The sequence below is a fragment of the Panthera leo genome, chromosome B4 (assembly GCF_018350215.1).
Source record: "Panthera leo isolate Ple1 chromosome B4, P.leo_Ple1_pat1.1, whole genome shotgun sequence".
In the NCBI taxonomy this organism is placed as follows: domain Eukaryota; kingdom Metazoa; phylum Chordata; class Mammalia; order Carnivora; family Felidae; genus Panthera; species Panthera leo.
In genome coordinates, this window is record NC_056685.1 from 19,014,470 (window position 1) to 19,037,179 (window position 22,710).

Below are 22,710 nucleotides of genomic sequence, written 5' to 3' on the forward strand. Positions count from 1 at the left end.
AGCCGCCACTGTCTCATTGTCTGTGATCCCCACCTTTACCATCCCACATTGTTCCATACCATTCTTCCCATTCAGGATCAACGCTGAGAACTCAGAAGACTATGAGAATAACACCTCATTATTCTGGAAGGTCTGAAATCTACCCTAAAGGCACATCAGTGTTGGATCTGGCAGGACGCTAGATGCTAAATCCTGTGTGTTACAGTTCTTCACAGAGACAGAACCAAATATATATATATATATTTATATATTATCTACATTCCATATTATGTAATAAATAAGATGTGTGTGTGTGTGTGTGTGTGTGTGAGGGGGGGGAGGCGGGATTTATTATCAGAAATTGGATCACATGATTATGGAGACTGAGATGTTCCAAGATCCGCAGTCAGCAAGCTGGAGACGTAGGAGAACCAATGGTGTAAATTCTAGTCCAAAAGCCAGCAGGCTCAAGACCCAAGAAGACTTGACGTTTCAGTTCAAGTCTGAAGGCAGACAAAATGCTGATGTCCCAGTGAATACATTCAGACAGGAGGTACTCTCTCTGGCTGGAGGGAGGGTCAGGTCTTTTGTTCTATTCAGGCCTTCAGCTGAATGGTTGAGGGCCACTCACATTAAGGAAGGCAATGTGCTTTACTCAGTCTACCAACTCAAATGTTACTCTAATCCAAAACCACTCACAGACAAGCCCAGAACAACATTTGACCGAACATCGGCACACCCCATGGCACGGTGAACTTGACACATTAACTTAACCATCACACCTTAGTTTACAGTCTCAGCTGTGAACCAGAATCAGTTGACAGCTTTTAAAGATCTTGATGTCAAATCTGTACCCTAAGCCAATTAGATCGGAATCTCTGGAACATGCACCAGACCTAAGAATTTTTGATAGTTTCTTTTTTTTTTTTTTTTTTTTTAATTTTTTTTTTCAACGTTTTTTATTTATTTTTGGGACAGAGAGAGACAGAGCATGAACGGGGAGAGGCAGAGAGAGAGGGAGACACAGAATCGGAAACAGGCTCCAGGCTCCGAGCCATCAGCCCAGAGCCTGACGCGGGGCTCGAACTCACGGACCGCGAGATCGTGACCTGGCTGAAGTCGGACGCTTAACCGACTGCGCCACCCAGGCGCCCCCAGACCTAAGAATTTTTAATGAACATCCATCCAGGCAATTGCAATGTAAGCCCAAAATTGAGAAGTACTTCCCAACAGATCACTCTAAATAGAATCTTTTTCACTGTGTAAATATATCATTTGCACCTAAGCAATTCATTTGTGAATTGCTTGTGTAATATATCATTCGCACGCAATTCAGGTGTGAGCCATGTGGGGAACCAGGCTATGTGGCGCTTCTGAGTTTGCTTATAAATTGCAGGTGACAGCAGAGATACCCTGCTTGCAGAAGCACGAGTTCTTGATAGGTGGAGTTTCCAAAGACAAGCAAGCATTCCTGGCTCCCGTGGCGGTTGTAGTAGATTTGCATTAATGGCATTTATGTCTTGTGGTGATGTTGGCATTTATGTCTTGTGGTGATGTCGCATGGTTGAAAGTTACCTCAATAGACCAAAATTCTTTACTGTTGTTGCTTGGGAAACTTCACCTTCATGTGCTTCTCCAGCCCTCCTAACAATTGGGGGAGCTAATATCTTGAAATAAAGCCCCTTTCTGCAGCCCAGTGCCCTCACCAATCCACCTCTGTGAATTCCAAGCTGGGATAAGCGTCCCTCCTTTGTGTCACTAATAATGCTTCATTTTCCATGTCCCTAATATATCAATCATCAAATGCATCACATTAATAGGATATATCTACATATCTGTTCTTCTCGCTAAGCCAGAAGCTGATCTGTCCACAGAGGGGCCCGTGTCATATTCCTTTTGGTGTCTCCAGTGCCTAGCCAGGTGACTGGTATTCATAATGACCCCTTATGAACTATTTTTCTGAATAGACTGAATATTTCTCTCTTACGGTGCTTACCACAGTCATCTCCTACAGGGGTCTCTTTTGGCCCACTGCGAGCTCCCAGAGGATTCGTGTGCTTCAGTTCTGCACAGACTAAATTCTTTCACATTTTTCCGAATAACTAAATATATCAGTAAATCAGCAAGCTGCTGTGATAAGTGCAAAGCTCACTAACTTGGGGAGAGAGAAGGTGAGTTTGACTCCTACTTATGGACACAATTTAGTCCACAGCCCATGCTCATGGAGTATTAAAATGGCAATATTCCCCAAATGAATCTGCGGATTTAACATAATCCCTATAAAACTACCACCTTTTTCTCCAGAAATCAGACCCACTGATCCTAAAATGCATATGGAAGTTCAAGAAAACCAGAAGAGTCGAAACAATCTTGAAAAAGAAGAACAAGGTTGGAGGACTCATACTTTCCTATTTCAAAACTGACTAAAATCTCCAGTACTCACAACTGTGTGGTATTGGCATAAAGACAAACTATAGACCAAAGGAATAGAACCAAAAGTCCAGAAATAAACCCTTACACATATGGCCAATTGGTTTTGGAGAAGGGTGACAAGACAATGCAACTGGAAAGAGAGGAGTGTTTTCAGCAAATGTCTGAGACAACTGAATATCCATCTGCAAAAGAATGACCTTGGACCCTTACCTTACACCACCTCTATGGATCAGAGACCTAAAATGTTAAATATAAAACCACAAAACCATTAGAAGGAAACAGGTGCAAATCTCTGACCGACACAATCTTTGGATGTGTAAGTCTATGACTTCTTAGACACAACACCAAAAGCACAAATGACGTAAGAAAAATCTAGATGAGATGGGCTTCGTCAAAATTAAAACATGGTGTGCTTCAAAGCACGTGATCAAGAAAGTGAAAAAGCAATGCACGATATGCAAGAAAATATGGGAAAATCATATATCTGATAAAGAACTTGTATCCTGAATACATAAACAACTCTTAAAATTCAAAAATTAAAAAGACAAAGAGTTTTTTAATTGGCAAGAGATTTGAATAGATCTTTCTCCAAAGAAGATCTACAAAACCACCAGTAAGGAGGAAGGGAAGATGTGTAAAAATTTGCGGGGAGGTGATAAATATTTTCGTTACCTTGATGAAGGTGATGGTTTCATGTGTGTATATGTTTGTTAGAAAAAAGAACAAACCGTATACTTCCAATATGCGCAGTTCACTGTATTTCAGATACTCTTTAGTAAAACTGCAAAAATATTTAGACCCTGGCATGTTTTGTTTACTAATCTTAGGTCTGTAAGATCTGTATTTTCTACCTTTTTTGTCCCAGAAATACATCTTTAATAACATCTTTATTTCCTTATTTTCTTTTCAAGGCAAAGTAGACTCTGCAAGGCATAAAAATTTCTCGTGCAATCCTCAGGAAAGGGATTAGGAAAAAGGAAAATCAGGGTTTCCTTTCAATAAGTGAGGTGTGGGACGCTTAGCGAATCACACACTCTGTAAAATGTGGAGACGCAGCCAGACCAGGCCACGAGGCCATGGGGAAAGCATGGAACACAGAGACACGGTTCAGCATACCTCCTTCCTCCTAAAGGAAGATGTGGAAAATGGCACCTTCCTAAGATGGCCTCTTTCATTGTGACTTTGACGCTCTTCACATTGAGAGGTGGGGTCTATATGGTCACCCCTTGAATTTGGGCAGGCTTATTATGAAGGCTGAAGTAACAATGTGACCTCGGAGGCCAGATTTAAATGATACAGCTTCTGCCTGGTTCCCTTGGGGCACTCGCTGCTGGAAACAGGCACTGCGCTGTGAGGAAGTTCAAACAGCCACGTGGAGAATCAGTGTTCCATCCAAGAGTCCCGGTGGAGATCCTGGCTGACAGCAACATTGTCAGTCATGTGAGTAAATGAGCCTTCAGATAATTCCAGCTCCCCAGCCATTGAATCTTCCCAACTGAAGTCCCAGATATTATGGAGCAGAGACAACCTGTTCCCATAGGCTCCTTCCAGCTACCAAACCAACAGAATATATTAACATAATAAAATGATTGCTTTCTGTCTCTAAGCTTCCAGGTAATTTGTTACCCAACATAGTAACTGCAATGGGAGGCCAGACAATCATTTTCTTCATTAATTTCTATCCATAGGAATTGATCATTATTGGTGTTATTCTCAAACTGTTAGGATACTTTCATTGGGAGGAAAAATCAAAACGACATCCTCTATAGCATGTTTCTGAAAAGGCTGTGATTGTGAAATTCATTGACAAGATGGTGACTTCAATATATCGATGCTACAGTAATGAATACACATAGAAACCAAGCTGGATGCTTTCAATTACCAGTTCAAGACCACACACACTTTTAGTGAGGAATCCCTAAAATTAATTAATGAGTAAAGTCATGTCTGTTGACCTGCAGGATATTTTTTATCAGTGTCACTATTTTATTAATTACCATAGAAGTGGAAATAGAGAGACCCTCCCCCCAAAATAATAATAAAATCAACATCCTTAGTTTCTGGGAAGTAAACACCGTAAAGCAAACTTAACTTTATTTGCTCTAAAATGTTTTCTCTTTTCGGTCTCATTCCGGCCTCAAAATAAATCCAACTTTACCAGTCTAGGCAGAGCTTGGCTGAGAGTTTGTCGATATCACTTGGGTTTTCCAGGTCAGCACAAAATCACACATTCAGAAAGTGAAGCCACCATTCCCCATCTTGGTTCAAAGTACATTTATTGAGCATCTGCTAAGTAAGAAGACAGCAGCCAGATGGTTCCATTTCCTCTGGCTATGTCCACTTCTCCACACATCTTAATACAGTCAATTATCTGATGGGGATGGGAGCTAAAAGAGAAGTCCACTGGACCGAATTGAATGAAGCAGTTCCTGGCAAATCCTAAGGCACATTCTCCTAGCTGGACACAATCCACCCAGGATAAATGATGCAGCTTTTTAGAATAAACTGGCTCACTCAGTTAAATGAACCTTTGAGCTAATGGCTTCCCTAAGGCTCCCAATTGCTTCCCTGAACTAATGGAACCGATTGGCTATTTTGGTATTCTACAAATCCATTACTCTCCATACCTGTCAACCCATAAGATAAATGGTTTCACTTTAATACATCCAGCTTTCCCCAGCTGACAGAAAGAAGGGCATCACAGCTCTTAAAACCATCTGTGCCAAGAATTGTAAGTGCATTTTTCAATATCATTCTTCCCTGGCAAAAAAATAAGATAAAATAAAATAAAATAAATAAATAAATAACAATGGGCTAAAAACAGCACTAGATAAGAGAATGGAGATGTGGTTCTAGTCATGTCATTGCCACCAACTAGCTCTCTGACCAGACAGAAGGCCTCCTCTTTCTCATTGCTGTGGTGGATCTATGATTCTAAGACACTTAACTGTGCCATTTTGGCTAAATAAATGTGCTATTGCCTAAGCTTTATCAAATATTAGAAATATCAAGTTGCATTTGAAATTTTTTGTTGTGAGAGCATGAATCACAGGATTTTAGTTCCTGAGCCAAGTAACAGAATGTCTAGGCTCAACAGATGTGCTTTTAGACTTTCCAGCTCTCAGAGAAGCTTCTTACCTTCGATAAATCACAGGAAGCCACATTGGACAGCCAATTAAAAACCCAGAACTGGTTTTCGCTTTACTGCTATGACTACTGATCCCTAAGGCTCCATAGTTGCTGTGTGTTCTTCATTGCTTGGGTTACATTTCTTGGCCTTTGTGATTTATTTGGTCTAAAAAAATAGACTAATAGGTCTGAAAATAAACTAATATTTACCAAGTTAATAATATTGATTGAGCTCCTAATCTGCTTCTGGAGAGGAGAAAAAATGATAGTGCAAGTTTTCAAAATAATCCCGTGGGAAACAGATCATTTCCCAAGGTCATCAGGTCACAAGTAGCAGAACTGGGACCTGAACCCAGGTCTCTCTGGTCACAGAGTTCATTTTCCACTTTGTGAAGCAAATGACGTTGACAAAATACTGGAACAAATGCTGACCTCAATATGGTTTCCTTTCTTCAAAATGTCTCACCAACAGGCTTATGTCTGCATGGATATGTTATACTGATCCCCATTAAAATGTTATACTGATCCCCATTAAAATAATTGCTCATGGATATGTTATACTGATCCCCAGTAAAATAATTGCTATAGAAAAATATAGTAAGCAACTCATGATTCCCATTTTGCTTTTTCATCTTCATGTGCATTTTATCAAATGTATGTTGGGAAATGTTAGAAAAGGTTGGATACGTATGTTGGATATTAGAAAAAGTCTGTATATTAGAAAGGCTTTTTACCAAGTGATGAGGGCACACAGATATTTCTGGACGGGAAAAACTCATGGTCTATGGGGTGCTAATAGAAATATAGATCTTTTCTCTGCAACTGTTCACAATCAAAAGTCTGTAATATAAGATTATTGAAAGTGACACAGGGATACAAAAAGAAGTTCAAGAAGGTTTTGACTAAATGACAACGGAAGTCACTGGAAGATTGGAATGATGTTGTTAGTTTCTTCATGAGGAGATGTTAAAAAGAAAATGTAGTTGAATCCCAGTAGAAAGAAAAGATAGCCCTCTCAAATTAGGTATTTTGAGGAGAGCGTAACCAAGGGCTGACTTACAAGGTAAGGGCAGAGGCAGGAACCCACAAGGGACAATGCCCTGAGCCAGGACTAGTTATAGCAGTGTATCACCATCCCTAGACTTGAAAGGGTAGAAGGAAAGAGCAGTGTTTAACAGGCAGACATAAAGGGCCACGGGATAGCAGCTGTGCCCTCCGTCTGCGGATGTGATGTGGCCCACTGTTGGTGACCGCTCTTGGAGGGAGGCATGAGAATAAATACCTCAGCCTCACTCTCCTTCTCCCTCCAATCTCCTGCTGGTGCTCCCCACTGTGCAGACCCCATGAGAAGCCAGGGATCGAAGGGACCAGTCTATATAGTTTGAACAATCTAGCCTTCTAGGACAGAAAGGGAGTAGAAAATGAATCTGGATGGGCCACCAGAAACTATTCAGCATAGTGAGGAAGTAAGACAGCGCCTTAGGGAGCCAAGCTTGGCCCTGAACCCTAGCTTTACAACTGGTTAGAGCCACAAGTTGATTTCTGAAACAATGGGAAAGGATACAGCATGCTGATTGCACTTGAAGCCAATCGTCCTATCTGCATAGCTCATGGAAAAGACTTCATCTTTTTGAGGGAACAATGTAGGGGAAATAATGACCCACTTCTATTTGGAGAAAGAATGATAATATATTTTAAAGCCCTTTATCAAATGGAGAAGAGAATAATTCATCAGAAAGCTATGTTCCCACCATCTACATAAACACAGATAGAAAGGCTGCCAACCAAATTACCAGGGGTGAAAAGAATTTGTGCAATCATTGCATTTTTTTGAAAGCTAAAAATACACTTTCTCCACAACTAAAAATAATAGAGTAAAAACTTAAAGCAGAGAATCAGACTTTAGAGATTGTACCAGCGTCAGATGATGTCAGCTTTAAAGGTTTTATTGTTTCATGGAATTAACTAGAATCAACCAGTTTTTTACGCAGTCTTAGAGCTCTAACATAATGTTTCACTTCATGAAGGGTCTTCTTGTTTGTTATATCTTCTTTACAACATAAGCATACTTGTAGAAATTTTGATGACTTAAGAAACTACTAGAATCCTAGGTTGACACAAATTGAGAAGTGCGATTCCAACAGATAGGCGCACCCCTTCCCACTTGGAAACCACACCTCCTAATCAATGACCAAGACTTTTCCGCAAGCGTAATTGCCTAACAAACTGAACTCAACATACTCCAGAAGACCGAGTCAGGAATTCATTTTCTTTCATAGTGGCCTCATTGGTCACACTGCAATGAGGGTAGCCCTATGTGGCCTCCAAGAAGGTAGGTGAAACCATCTCCCTGTAACCTCTAAACGACCCCCAAATTAGGAAACCACCCCCAGTCAAGTGTGAATCAGCTGAGTTTTGTATAAACACTTCAAGAGTGTGTAAACACCCAGAAGAGTTTAACCAATGTCACGGACCAGCTGGGTTCAGTTATGCACGAGCAGGAAGCAACTTTTTCTCCTTTATCCTCTTTAAGCTGCTCGGGTGGCTCTCCCTTTCCCACGCTGAGGTTGGAAACACCCATAACTTTTTTTCTAGGTCTTCTGGGTATTAAGAAATAAATCAATAAATGACCCATAATCAGGTATTAAAATTTTTCATTTTCCATCTCGTCGGTAGCTTCCCCCTTCCCCACAGCTTATACCTCGTCCACATTCAAAACCCTGGAGTAGAATTTTTTTTTTCTCCTCCCTCAATGTCCTCCCCCACTCAGGAGCTACTTGTGGTTGCTCTAGGGCTGGGGTCAGAGAAGTTTAAAAAAAAAAAAAGGAAAGGGACAAAAGGGTTTAGGGGCTGTGGTGGCCAGGTGTCGTTATACCCTGTATGGAAGGTACTCAAATGACAGTTCTTCTCCCACGTGGCTGGAGGTGGCTGTGGGGCCACCTAAGGGCCACACCACTAAGAGGTGTCTGACCACCTCTTAGTCACCTTATTACCAAGTTCTGCAGATCAAAGTGCCAACACTGGTCTTCAGTGTGTGTTATTCTCACCTAAAAATCCAAGACCGGAAAAGTCCCATTTAACGTTCTTTTATATCATTAAAGCTGCCTGTGTGCTGGGGAGAGAAAATGGAGGCTGTCAGGGGACAGGGTATAATGGCAGTAGCCTCGCCCATGGCATCAGGACACTGGACTCCTTCCGTGGAATTGTTACCCCGGCTGTGTTAGCCTGATCAAGTCAATGAACTTGTCTAAGCTTTAGTTACTTTGTCTATATTCTGTACTTGGCTTGGTAACGAGATCTGAAAGTTCTTTCCCATATCTAAAATATTATTTTCCTATGAAATTGCAACTGCAAATATTATATAGCCCCAATGTATCAGAAGTGCTATAATCCACACAGAAGGAGAATTCCATACGATATCTCTCTGACATGTCGGAACCCACATCTGGGCAGCTGTAGGGCATGAACCCATCAAGCCCAAGAATCTGGAATTTTTGCTGCTTTCTAAAACCCATCGGCCAACCCCATCCTGCCTACCTTCACAAACATTTGTTGTCATCAGTATTTTCCTATGCTTGGTCATATTTACACGGGTTTATACCTCATACTTCTTTCAAAGTATTTTCAAAAGCTATCCAAACCAGATTCGGGAAATAAAAATCTCCTATCTCATGGACGCAAGCTGTCAGAAAATATAAAAATTGGCAATGTGCAGACACCAGGGTGTTCTGACCTGAAACTGTCAGTCAGTTCTTTTCCATCCTGCCTCAATACTCAATTCTACCTTAATCCAATTATGATTCATTAACTATCAAAATAAGAGAAACTGAGAGTTTGTTGAAGGGTATTCTTTTTAATTGCTAATTTAAGGAGCATCATGAAAAAAGAAAATCACTCAAAAAAGAAAATGAGAAAAGATACGTACTAGCAGCATTAAGATAGTGCCGGGGAAAGACAACCCTTGAGGGACAAGATCCCACTGTTAGGACTTTTGATTAAATCAGACTATAGCCCATGTGGCCAGCTAGATGTGTACCACTCTGGGAGCACACCTATTGTTAAATTTCAATACTCCCTTGTAATGAGATAGATACCAGAAACATACTGGAAAAATTACCTAGCCACATAAATTCAGGCTACATTATATACAAACTAAAGACAAATGTACCACCATACTGTCAAAAGCAGCATTGTGGGCATAGAAACCACTCCAAACTGGGACGCCTGGGTGGCTCAGTCAGTTAATTGTCCGACTGTCGATTTCGGCTCAGGTCACGATCTCATGGTTCATGGGTTCAAGCCCCAAGTCAGGCTCTGTGCTGACAGCAAGGAGCTTGTGGGAGTCTCTCTCTCCTTCTCTCTGCCCCTCCCCTGCTCGTACTCTCTCTCTCTCTCTAAATAAATTAATTAATTAACATTAGAAAGAAAAGAAAAGAAAAGAAAAGAAAGAAAAAAAGAACTCCAAACCACCAGATTAGGAGTCATGGCTCATTTGTGTGCCTTTGAGTAATTTAACTTGTCTGGGTCACAGACGCCACCTTTTAAAATTCGTCCATCAATTGACCCAGTTTATCCAGTTGTTCTGCACACTTCCCCTTTGAAGTGCATTGGCACCTTTGTCCAAACCCGCTGGCCACATGAGAGTAGGACAATTTCTAGACTCTATTCTGATGCCATTGGCATAATGTCTTTGTTGCCATAATTTTAAAGCCTTGAAATCAAGACTTTAAATCGAGCCCCCCAACTTTGTTAGTTTGCAAGATTGTTTTGATTATCCTAGGTCCTTTGCATTTCCATATAAATTTGTAGATCAGCTTGTAAATTTGGACCCCAAAATGCTATATTTTGAAGGGGTTGCATTTATTGATGAAATCAGGGCAAAGGGATGCATTCACAAATATTGTTGCCCAACTGACAAACAGCAATATTTCATGGTTTTCAGTAACACAATTTTGCACAGTTTTGTTAAATTTATCTCCAAGAACTTTAAGATTTATGCTCTTGCAAATGATTTTTAAAATCCAATTTTCCAAGGGCTTGTTACCACTTAAAGAAATATATTTGATTCTTGCATATTGACCTTGTATGCTGAGAATTTGTTCATTCTAGTTGTTATTTTACATCTTCCCAAGGGTTTGCTTTTTTGAAGTTTCCCTTTCAAATGTTTTGTGAGTTCCCTTTTCCAGATTGAGAACATTTCCTTCTATTTCTAGTTTGCTGAAAGTTTGTAATTATAAATAGACGTCGAATTTTTCACATGCCTTTTTTAAGTCTATTTAATAATCATATAATTTTTTTTCTTTCTTCTGTTAATTCTCGGTTATGGTGCATATTGGTTTTTTAGGGCTGCAGGCTAGGTGGCTTAAGCAACTAACGTTTATTTCCTCACAGTTTTGGAGACCCACATCTGGCCCAGATCAAGGTGTCAGCGGGTGTGATTTCTTCTGTGGACCATGAGGGAAGGATCAGCGGGTGTGATTTCTTCTGTGGACCATGAGGGAAGGATCTGTTCCTGGCCTCTCTTCTTGGATTGCACACAGCCGTCTTCTTCCTGAGTCATCACGTTGTCATCTGTCTGTGGATGTCTGTGTCCAAATCTCATCTTATCAGGACAAAGGTAACACTGCATTAGGGTTCCCTTAATGACCTTACTGCAACCTAATTATTTCTTTAAAGACCCTATCTCCAGATACAGTCACCTTCTAAGGTACTGGGTGTTATGACTTCAACATGTGAATTTGGTAAAGGGACACAACTCCGCCCATAAACGTGATGCGTTATCTTTTTATATGTTGCCGAATTCTATTTGCTAACATTTGGTTAAAGGTTTTCTCATTTACATTCATGAGGAATATCAGTCTGTAATTGTAATTTCTTGATTTCCTCATTAGGTGATCAGTCTTCTTTCAACTCTAACATTCAATAACAATACAATCCTGAGAACGGTGCTCTGAAATGTTCACTTTGCCTGAACTATCAGGAGAGAAGTTCAATAGGCAAAATGGTGGCGCTACGGTTACATACAGAACTATCGTGTTTCGCTCAGCGAACAGCCATTAATAACCACCGTGTGCTAGGATCTGAGACTCAAAAGCAAATAAGATGAATCCTTTGTCCTCAAAGTGCTCACAACCTAAGAGAGAAAACTACAGACTTCAGATGGCATCCAAGCAAAATACTGAAGTGGAAGACAGAACTGAGAACCAGTTCAGACTCCAGAAAGAGGAGGATAAAGGTATTCATGGGATTATGGATAAGACAATAGAAATCAAGGAGAAACCTTGAGGCTCCAAAAGTAAGACCCAAAGGAGTGCAACGGACATAATGATGAAAGAAACGTAGGAACTTCGCAGCCTTGCTCCTTGAGATTGCGCGCCTCCGTGTCCAAATGTCACCCATCCAATGTCCCCCACCGCCTACCCTTTATTATGTGCCTGTGGTCTCACTGCTACTAGAAATAAATTCTTTGAGGAAAAAAAATGTTCATCTAATTTATCCGTATGTGTCTCTCAGAACCTAGGACATAGTGGAATCATAATGTGTTTAGTAAAAGCAAAACTTTTACCTCCTTACCTGCAATCTCTGTACACATTTGTCCTACATTTCGGCATGATCCATCCACTCCTACATTGTGTCAAGTCATTTGCCCCAAGCCCCCTCGTCTCAGTATGGGACAACCTAACCCTGACAGCAAAAATGTAACTGCTCTCACTAGACTGTATGAATCCCTTCTCTTCAGATTTCTAAATCTCCTTTTGACTAGATTGTAGAGCTACATCAAAGACATTTCGCTAAATTGTGAATTGTAGCAACAACGCATTTGCAAAACTGTGTTTTCCATTATTTTTAATATAGTCAATGCTTCCTTGTGACATCTATATGTCGGTAAGTCCACATTTCATAACGGTTGGAAGCACATACTCTTTGTTTACCACCTTAACGTACTATATAATCAAATTGGCTGGAGTTAACAGTGTTTCAAAGTACGGTACAGTCCTGACATTTAGTGAGGGAGCAAGATGTCTGGGTAATGCAAACCATGCTCCAGGAAATAGCTGCTTAATGCACAGCATCTGTCTGCCAAGTGTGAGATGGCAGGAATGGGTTATAGGGAAAGGAAATCGATTTTCAGATCTCAGTGTACCATCCTATGAGATGGGTGTCTGGTTCCTTGTGTCTTCTTTTAAATGCGATGACTTTGAGAACACAGCTGAGGAAAACTCAAAGTAATTCTATTTCGCCACAGAGTCTTAGCCAGGGAACTTAATTTGATATCGAGAATCATTATCCAGAGACTGGATCCCAGGTGATCTTTCTCTGTTCACCGGACTTTTATGTTTTAAGTGACTGGCTTCATCTGCCACAGTGTCTGTCTTGCCTGACCTAGACTCCTGGGATCTGGAAGGGTGACTGTATCTTCTAAATGTCTATAGACTACAGCCTGGAAGATTCAGGCCTAGGGTGGCCTAATCTGTATCAATGGCTGCAGTGATAGCCACAAAACACATGATTCTCTCTCAGCTTCCTCACTAACCAGCTGTCTCATCTTGAGACACACACTTAAAATCTTTAAGTGTCATAAACCCCACCTAGAGAAGTGTAGAGGTATTTACAGGGTAGCATCTTGCCAGATACATTTGACCAGAGATGTTCTTTTCATGAAATAGTGCTTGAGATGATAACAATTCTTTAGGACACTGGTTTGGGAAACACTAACCTATCCATGACACTAACCTATCCATAAACAGTGGGCCCGACTCATTGGTTACCTATATGTCATAACATATAGATTCGTATAACAGGATTGGATCGGAAAGGGCTCAGGAATCCCAATGGGAAGGGCCTGGCTACTGAGTTTTTGGCCTGAAGAGCTTATAGGGAAATCTGTGAATGCCGCCCTTTCCAGATATGTTAGATATGGGGGTTACCATGAGTAAGAGCAAGCAGACGAAAGAACAGAAGGCTTCTGTTAAATTGTATTTGAACGGAAGATCATATGACCATTGACCTAGAAGATAATAAACTGAGAAAAAGGCCCTGCCAGGATTACGCCATCAAAATTGCTTCCATCCTCCTTGGGCAAGCTCCACAGAGGACAAAGACGAAGGCTGTACTTCTTTTGGGTGGGGAATGACATAGTGGATGAAACAACGACTTTAGGCTCAGACACACGTGGGTGAAAACTTGGCCCTGCCACTGGGCTGCCTGGCTGTATGTTGGAGGAGATATGTTTGGGTGCAAGGGCACACCTCAAGGCAGGGATATTACCTAACGCAAGGCCTAGTGGATTTGTACAAGTTAGCCAAGAGAAGAAAGAGGGGACGTTCAAGACAAAAAGAACACTACGGTCGGAGGCCTGTGGAGAGAGTATGGCATGTCTGAGACCCTGGAAGCAGTTTAGTGCAGCAGGAGGACGGAGCTGAGGGAGGGGAGTGGGGACACACGAGGCTGGAGAGGTGAGTAGATGGTGACAGGCCTTAAGATGACTGGGCTTCGTCCCCAGGGCAGTAGTCATGGGAGGGAAATGGCATAAGTAAGATGTGGTCAGGGAAAGAAATAAGTAGGTTCTCTACATGGATCGTTAGACACCAGAAAAAGAGAGCGCCAAGTCAAGAAGGGTGCCCAGTTTTCTGGGTTAGGCAGTTGGGTGAATGGAGGCAAAAGCTGGAAGGTAGACCACCAGGCGAAGGAGCAAAGTTGAAATCCAAGTCTAGTATCGCTTATCCAATTCCAAAGCAACAGCTGCTCGTAGCAATGGTAGCAGGAGGAATTGCTAAGAAACAACCCAGCCTTTTCAGCTGCATGAAAACATCAGCAGATCATCAATAGCTAAATAAGAAGACAAATGATCGCCCCAGTGCTGTATTGAGTGTCACTCAAATTAAACAATTTAGATAATGGAGTGAGGATGGAATCCTTCTACAGGATTCCAACCCAGGCCAGCCATCTAGAAAATACTTGTGGCGTGATGGAATATTTTAGAAGCCAACTGTCTGCTTTGCTTTCCCAGCACAAGAAATTTGACGAGCCTGGAAAAGTTCAGCTTCACCAGCCAGAGTGTTGCAATAACCACCGGGTGGAAGTCACTGAAGGCAAAAGAAAACTTTCAGGCACTGATTGCTAGGTTGGTAATAAACAGTCCAAGGAAGGACTCTGAGACCTTCAGAATAGAACTGGTAGTGACACGGTTTCTACAGGGTGTTGGTTTTAATAAGAAATCAAGTTTCTTAAAGCCTCTGTTTATTTTTTTAAAGTAGCTGTTTAAACAGCTTTGAGGTTGAGAGTTTAGAAGGCCCTCCGCCTTCCTGCGCAGAAATCCTGGCTTGTGTGTTTCAGGGAGGCACCATGGGAAGTTAGAAAGAACATAAAGCTGGCACACTTACCCACCTACTCCGCATGACTGTTTTGTGACAAGATAGAATCGGGCTGGATCGATGCGTTGCGGCCTCATTCGGATTCCCTACACAGTTGCTCAAAGGCATGGTTTCTCTCTTTTCCTTCGCCCATAATGCTACCATATGCTTTGGGTTTTGATGTCCTTGAGGTTCAGTTGCATTTCTTATTTCTCTCACTTAGAGATCTAAGATGCCACCAGGCTTTTTAAAATGTGGGCTCCTAGTGCCACATTTGGGTATCAGCCTCGCGCTGGCTCTGGGCGGCTCTCCTTCTCCCGGTGCAGCCAACGACACTGCCTCCAGCGACAGTCACATCAAAGCCGAAGAGAAAGAAGAGGAGTTTTTCCAGAGTCAGAACATCTTCAGGGACGATCCCAGCTGTATTTAGTAAGCATTTATTAGGCATCGAGCCATACTGAAGGAAACATTCCTTATGAATCACATTTAGCAAGTTACTAAAAAACGTGCTTACATATTATATTGCTTTTTTTGGAAAAATTAAACGTGACAGCCTAATTGAAATGCAATATTCAATAACAATAATATTTAGAGCTCCACACAGTAACTCTTATCCAGGGATTTTAGAGATTTCTTTCCCTCACCAACCACTCCCCCATGAGACATCTCTGCTACATCTAATAATCAGACTCGCATAAGAGATTCTAACCGTAGGATATGAGGATGTGGCGTTATTTCTAATGCCTCAGCAGTAAAGCTCGATGAAACCATCAACCCTTCAGTAATTCTTGCTCCCTGAAAAACGTGAGGCTGGCAATAAATCTATAGGCAAAGTCCAGATCTGCATTAACAAACGGAAGCAGAGAATTAGAGCGATTATCTAAATAATTTATCATGAGCCCGGGGTGGGTGGCTGAATTGCTTAAATGAATGTTTCAGGGGGAAAATGCATTTTTGGTAAAAGGCCTTTGAAGATGCTCTTGGCCCGTTGCACATAGAATAGGACAATCATTATAATGATGAAGTCTGGGGGGTCTACGGAAGGTACCCCCTTCCGGAGCTTTGCTTTGAAACTGCAGAACTATTCAAATATGTGATTTAGAATTTTTGGCATTTGGCTCAACAAGACAAACCAAAACCCCAAAACCAAAACTCAGGAGGACCAAGCAATGATTTGGTTTCTTGGGTTTCAGTCCCATCCATCATTCTTCCCTGGGTTCCACAATGCAATGGCTCAAAGAAACTTCTGGTGGGAATTTCCTTCCCTGCACTTATCTCTAGGTGAGCCCAAGGTCAACACTGCACAAGAGAGGGAGGGAATTTTGAAGGTTTCCCAAGATGAGATGTTCCTCCACTTTCTTTGGTGCCAACACATCTCAGAAGGAAGGTTTTCATTGATCTGGTTTTGTCTAACGCTGTTCCTATATTCCTGTCACAGAAGAGCCTCGGTGTCATGCCCTGTGGACTGGCCAGGAGGGTACAGGGCAGGGAAACAAGTTCTCCTCCTCAGCAGGGGGCGCTGCAGAGCTTTGCAACAAAAAAATATGGCTCAAGGACCCACAGCATCAGCACCACCGGGGACCTTGCTAGAAATACTGAGCTTTAGGCCCCATGCAGACCTGCTGATTCAGACTCTGAACCAGTTCCCCCGAGGATTAACGTTTGAAGGCACTGATCTTGGGTTCAGGGGAGCACGGGGAACCATTTGAGCAAACTGGCAAAGGTAGAAGAAAAGGGAGAGGATGAGGACAGAGGACCGCAGGCTGCAGAGCCCAGAGGCCCGAGAAAAAGCAAGAGCGATGCAAACGAATGAGGTTATTGAATTATGGACCAGGGGCCTTTGACTTGCTGAGTTTCCAGCTGAGCGTCAGGTCACAGGTGTTCATTGTGGCCACAAGTGCTCTGAGGTCCCCGGGAATCATCACCTTAAGAGAAAGCCCTGCAGCCTTGTCGATGGCCTCCTTCGCCAAAGGCAGGGGCTGTACAGCCAGGACGCCAGGCCCTGGAATTCGCCAGGATCTGGGGGAACAAGTCAAGGGGTAGATGAAAATGCCCCCAGTTTAAAAATGTCCTCACCTGGGTTGCCCGTGACGGAAACATACATATCGTGTCAGCTCTTGCTTGAACGTGTCACGGCTGCCATTAATTAAATTATTTTGTTGAGGCTCCCTGTTTTATTTATTTATTTATTTTCCTTTTAAAGAAGACACTCACTTCAGAATGAGTGCACAGATCCCACACGTAGCTGAAACCAATTTCCTCTCGGTTTGTCCTCAGAAAAGAGAGAAAGCAGCTGGCCGGCTTCTTCCACATGTCCTTAAAGAGCATGACTTAGTCACAGGAATGCCCTCGTTTCCAGGCAGAAGAATTCCAGGTCCACCCCCCTTTGTCATCAACATCAACAACGGCTGTTTATTAGCGCCTGCTCCATAGGAAACACTGCGCCGTGGTCTCTGAGTCCCATAGTAGACCCAAGCTCCCACCGGCTTCTAGTCTGACCTCCAAATAATCCTTCATCCAGCTTCTCTTTTCCTCAGTTTGCCCCCTCCCCCCTTAAAAGGGTGACAAGACGGCCTGCCCTGGTTGCGTGACATAGTTGTTTTAACGATCAAATGAGAGCACCTGCGTGGGCGAGGGACAAGGGTGCATTGTTCCTGGGGAGCTGGTGTTTCCGTCTGGAACTTCTCAGGCCCTCACACGCATTCCTGCGCAGGCACCAGAGGCAGGGCCGGCACCTGGGTCGAAAAGCAGGGGGTCTGACTCGGGAGCCCTTCTGGCGGCTGCTCTTGGCCGCAGGAGCTACTGCAGTCCCCGCTGAGGTGACCGTAGTCACCTCAAACACTCCTCCCGGCTGGTCTCCGGAGACCCAGCCCCCCCCCCCCCCCCCCCCCCCGCAACGTGGGGCCTTCCCTCCCTAAATGAATTACACCCTTTTGCTCGTTATTAGACTTGTCAAACTTTATAGTTAATTCCTATCCCGTCCTTCACACTGTTAGCCACACACACCCCAACTGGAGCTGTCGGCAAGTGGTCCCCAGAGCCGACCCGGGTCACGTCGCTCAAACTCTTGTCGGTGACTTCCGTTCGCCACCAAGAACAAGAGTTTAATTCACTTGAACATCAGAAGTCTTGGTGGAGTCTGACTCCGCTTTAATATTCCTAACCAACAACTCCAATGCTCTGGGATCAACTTCTCGATTCCAGACAGCCAAGCTGGTGACACAGGCCCAGATTCAATATAATGTTTAGTAAATAGCACCTTCCTCTCCATTGGGCTCTTGGCCAGTTATCTCCTCTGTAATATTATTTAGTCCCGACAGGAGCTTTGTAAAAGCGTCTTAAGATGCTTCGAGAGGGATGTCGCTTGCTTCATTTAGCTGCGTATCTATTTTCCTGTCACTACTTCCTTCATAAGGGTGCAAAACACAGGAGGCACTGACTGCAAAGCTTTATAGTGTTCGCTTAAAATGACTAAGTGTTATTTCATGTTTGGCAGGGACCAGTACATTTTGTCAGCCTGCAAGAATTTTTGGCCAACAGGTTTCGTCCGGATCCACAGTTGTTAACTATTAGGGATGTCTGAAAAAAACATTCAGGTTGGGCTGGTTGAAATGTGTAACTGATGGCTGGGGTCAACCGAGACTCGGCAAGTCCAGTTCTATAATGCCACTGGTGGCCAAAAGTAAAGGAGCATTTAATTTTCTCTGACCTCTCTGGACACAGATTTCTGGATGTGAATTAAACCCTTCTCTTCTAAAGACGAGCTCTGTGGACCATACCATTCTGTTTAGACTCTCCATCCTGTTGAAGGATTTATCCTTTACGAGAGAAAGCCAAATAGAAACTTCATTCAACTACTGGCGACAAAGACCAGAAATAGCAGTGACCTTCATGTCTATTTTGCATAAAGAAATCTGGAGCCAGGCAGTTTAGCGTTTATGTGGCCGTTCTCCCATGTCACTGACGACCCAGGATGCTTCTTTCTTTCTTTTCTTTTCTAATATTTTTTTAACGTGTATTGATTTATTTAGAGAGAGAGAGAGACAGCGCAAGTGGGGGAGGGACATAGATAGTGTGTGACAGAGAAGCCCAAGCGGGCTCTGTGCTGCCAGGGCAGAGCCCAATGCGAGGCTCAAACTCATGAAACCATTGGATTATGACCTGAGCAGAAACCAAGAGTCAGACGCTTAACGGACTGAGCCATCCAGGCGCCCCTTTCTACCTTTCTGCCAACCTTTGTGTATGGCTTCCATCGTTAATGTGGTTTCTTGCTCCTTCTTGGCTGCTGAGGCTCCAGCTACTTCTTCCACATTCCGAGGAAGCAGGAGGAAGGACGAAGGGCAAAAGACGACCTAATAGCTGTCTGTAGCCTCCTTAAGAAGCCTTCTCAGATGTTCTATACAAAGCTTCCTAGCTTTAAGAGAAGCCAATGTTGTATCTTCTTGATCCCAGCCTGTAAAGATGGGACTTTCTTATTAAAGAAGAAAGAATGGGGGCGCCTGGGTGGCTCAGTCGGTTGGGCGTCCGACTTCGGCTCAGGTCACGATCTCGAGGTCCGTGAGTTCGAGCCCCGCGTCAGGCTCTGGGCTGATGGCTCAGAGCCTGGAGCCTGTTTCCGATCTGTGTCTCCCTCTCTCTCTGCCCCTCCCCTGTTCATGCTCTGCCTCTCTCTGTCTCAAAAATAAATAAACGTTAAAAAAAAATTTTTTTTTAATAAATAAATAAATAAATAAAATAAAGAAGAAAGAATGAATGGATACTGAATAGTGAACTAAGAGTCTCTGCCACTTACCAAGAGATAAAGGGCTCCCTGTCCATCTGGAAGCTTCTTTGTGTAGATGACAATCAAGGAAGCATAAGCTTCGAGAAAGATCAACTAGTCCAACATCTTGCATTTAACTGTTGAAGAAATCTAGGGCCAGAAAAGCCACTGGACTTGGCCAAGACAGCAGAGGCAGTGGGGTTTAGAGCCTAGACTAGAAATTCTGGAAACCCTGGCTCAGGAATTCGAACCCAAGGGAGTTTGACCACACCACACTTGCTTACAAAGCTGGGCCTAACAACTCCCTGTGTTGTTTAGGGTGTCTGTACATAATATTCTTTTCTTCCTTTCTTATTGAGAAACAAGGCACAGAAGTCCAGCAGACTGAGATCAAATATTGGCTTTATTACTGAAAAGGGTGGTCGGGCATAGAGTTATAGGGCTGTAACTAAAAAAGCTTCCTTTTGCCCTTCTATCTGCCACACTCACCCACCATTTTCATCAGCTTAGGGGGCTCTCACACAACACCGCACAATTTCTCACTGCTCTGCAGGCTGGTAGTCCGAGATCAGGGTGCCAGCACGGTCGGGTTCTTGGTGAGGACTCTCTTCCTGGTTACATCTTTTAGGGCCTTTCATTGGTGTGATCACGCAGACAGAAATCTCTCATGTTTCTTCCTCTTTTTATAAGGGCATTAATCCCATCATGGAGGCTACCCCCCATGACCTAATTTAACACTAATCATCTCCTAATGGCCACACCTCCAAATTCCATCACAATAGGGACTAAAGCTTCAACATAGGAATTTGGGGGGAACACAAACTTTCAGTCCATAGCACCCACCTAGTCATGAGCAGCAGTGACTGTCCCAGGTTTCCGCTGCAAGGCAGCGTCTTGGATGAGGACAGGGTGAGAGTATGGAGGGCATGCCAGAATTCACGCCCCCTGAAAGAAGACTGACTCCAAAAGAAAGGCCGAAGCCAAGCATGTTGTTTCTTCTCCCAGTGAGAGAAATCACTCCTCTTCCCCTGTAGGGGATAAGAGGGGGCAAGGAAAAACTGGAAGTCATCCTCCAGTGGATTCCTCCAAATGGGGTTCCTCCACATGAGGCCAGAGAAAAAAGATGTCACCCTCAACACCTGCACTATCCTGTAAGAATCTACACAGCTACCTGAGTGTGGCCTTGCTGACTTCTTAGGACACTGACTATGAGAGTCCCACTGACAGCCTAGAAAGAAAGGCACAGGGGCACTTGGGTGGCTCAGTAGGTTAGACTCAAAGTAGACTTTGGTTCAGGTTATGATCTCACAGCTCATGAGTTCGAGCCCCATATTGGGCTCTGTGCTGACAGCTCAGAGCCTAGAACCTGCTTCAGATTCTGTGTCTCCCCTTCTCACTGCCCCTCCCCCACTTGTTTTCTCTCTCTCTTTCTCTCTCTCTCAAATAAACATTAAAAAATATTTTTAGAAAAAAAGGCACAAAAAGGTTAAAGGACTTGTTCCAAGTCACACGGCAATTTGGGGACAAAGCTCTAGCCTGGGCCCACATATCCACCCCCATTTTCTGGGAACTTTCTCTTTACTTGGCTACCTGTCCATAGAACCTCCTGGTCTGTGAAAACAACTGTAAGCTCACCAGACCATCTGAACAGCTAGTGAGGCTTTTTCTGCACGTAGATCAGTTCCCCCAGCAGTGAGCCAAAGTCTCTGAGGGTGAAGGATATTCAAGCTTTATGAAACTAGCCCATGGGCTGGAGAATTAACTCAACCATTCAAGAAACATTTCCAATCATCTTGCCAGGCTATTGCCGGAATTAAGTGATAGAAGCCACGGTAGCTAAAAGTCTAGCAGGGAAGGCGGACAAGAAGACAGACAAAAGTCTCTAGTGTGACAAGTGCGATGACAGATGTGTGCAAGGGGAAGGGGCAGGCTTTCAGAGCAGAAAGCATGCGGGGCTGGAAGGTCACGACTCCTGATAACTGCGAGTCACTCAGAATGAATCACAAGACATAAGTGAGTGTGTTGAGAGGGATGGAAGGAAAAGAACTTTCCTCGGGACGCAGTGCAGATGGATGTCGTACCTATTTACGCAAACCTTGAAGGGCTCCTCAAGGTGATAAGGTCATCACAGGTGTCCCTGGGGTCATGGGTCACTTGCACACGAATAAACCTAGAAGCCATCCGTTTGAAAATAATCCTTGTGAATCTCATTTCAGCAGTTCCAATTCCTGTGGTAAAGCATTACTGCCAACATCAACATACACCCACTGATACGACTGATTCCCCACCAAACAGTTTCCTTTTCTGTGGACATAGATACGCACTTAGGAATGTAGCCTACGTGCTTCCTTCAGATGGATGCCTGTTTGCACGTTCAATGTCTCCACTTAGGCCTTGTCGCTCAAACTCCTTTCTGAAGTGCACCAGGTTTAAGTTGGAAGTGAGTTCAAACACACGTGGCACTCTCAGGAGGAGGCGACGGAGCAGATTGAATCGGAAGCAGTGTTGTTTCATTCTTCGTCTCTGCTTCGGGGTTAAAGACGTCAAAATGACTTTCTAACATTTCAAAAACTCGAAGCCACGAGTCCTTTTGCTTCCAAAACTGTATTTCCCAGGATCCTCATGGAAATCCACATAGCGGCCCTGGTGGGGCACCTTGTCCTCCCTCCACCTCTCCTGAGACACCTTCACAGACTCCAAGACTCCCTGGAAGCCAGAGGAAACCACCATCTACGCATTGGGTGGCCAGCCCTTGGTGCTCCCGGGAGACAGCAGGGCCCTGTATGCAAGGTGCCTCCTGCACCTTGCTCCCTGCAAGGTCTGTGAGCATGTGGACCAGTGTCCAGCCTCCAAATCCACCTCCAACCAAGCCCTTTGAGTTCCTGGTTGAGTGCACCAGCTCTGGCCCCCAGCAGTGTCTTGGGTAATCTGGTTGTAACCCCAGCAGAATAGATGGAACCACAGGATCCCGCTGGCCAGAGATTCCCAAACCCTAGTCATAAGCACACTTTGTTCAAAAATAGCAAATGCACACCATTAACCATTCCCCCTGTG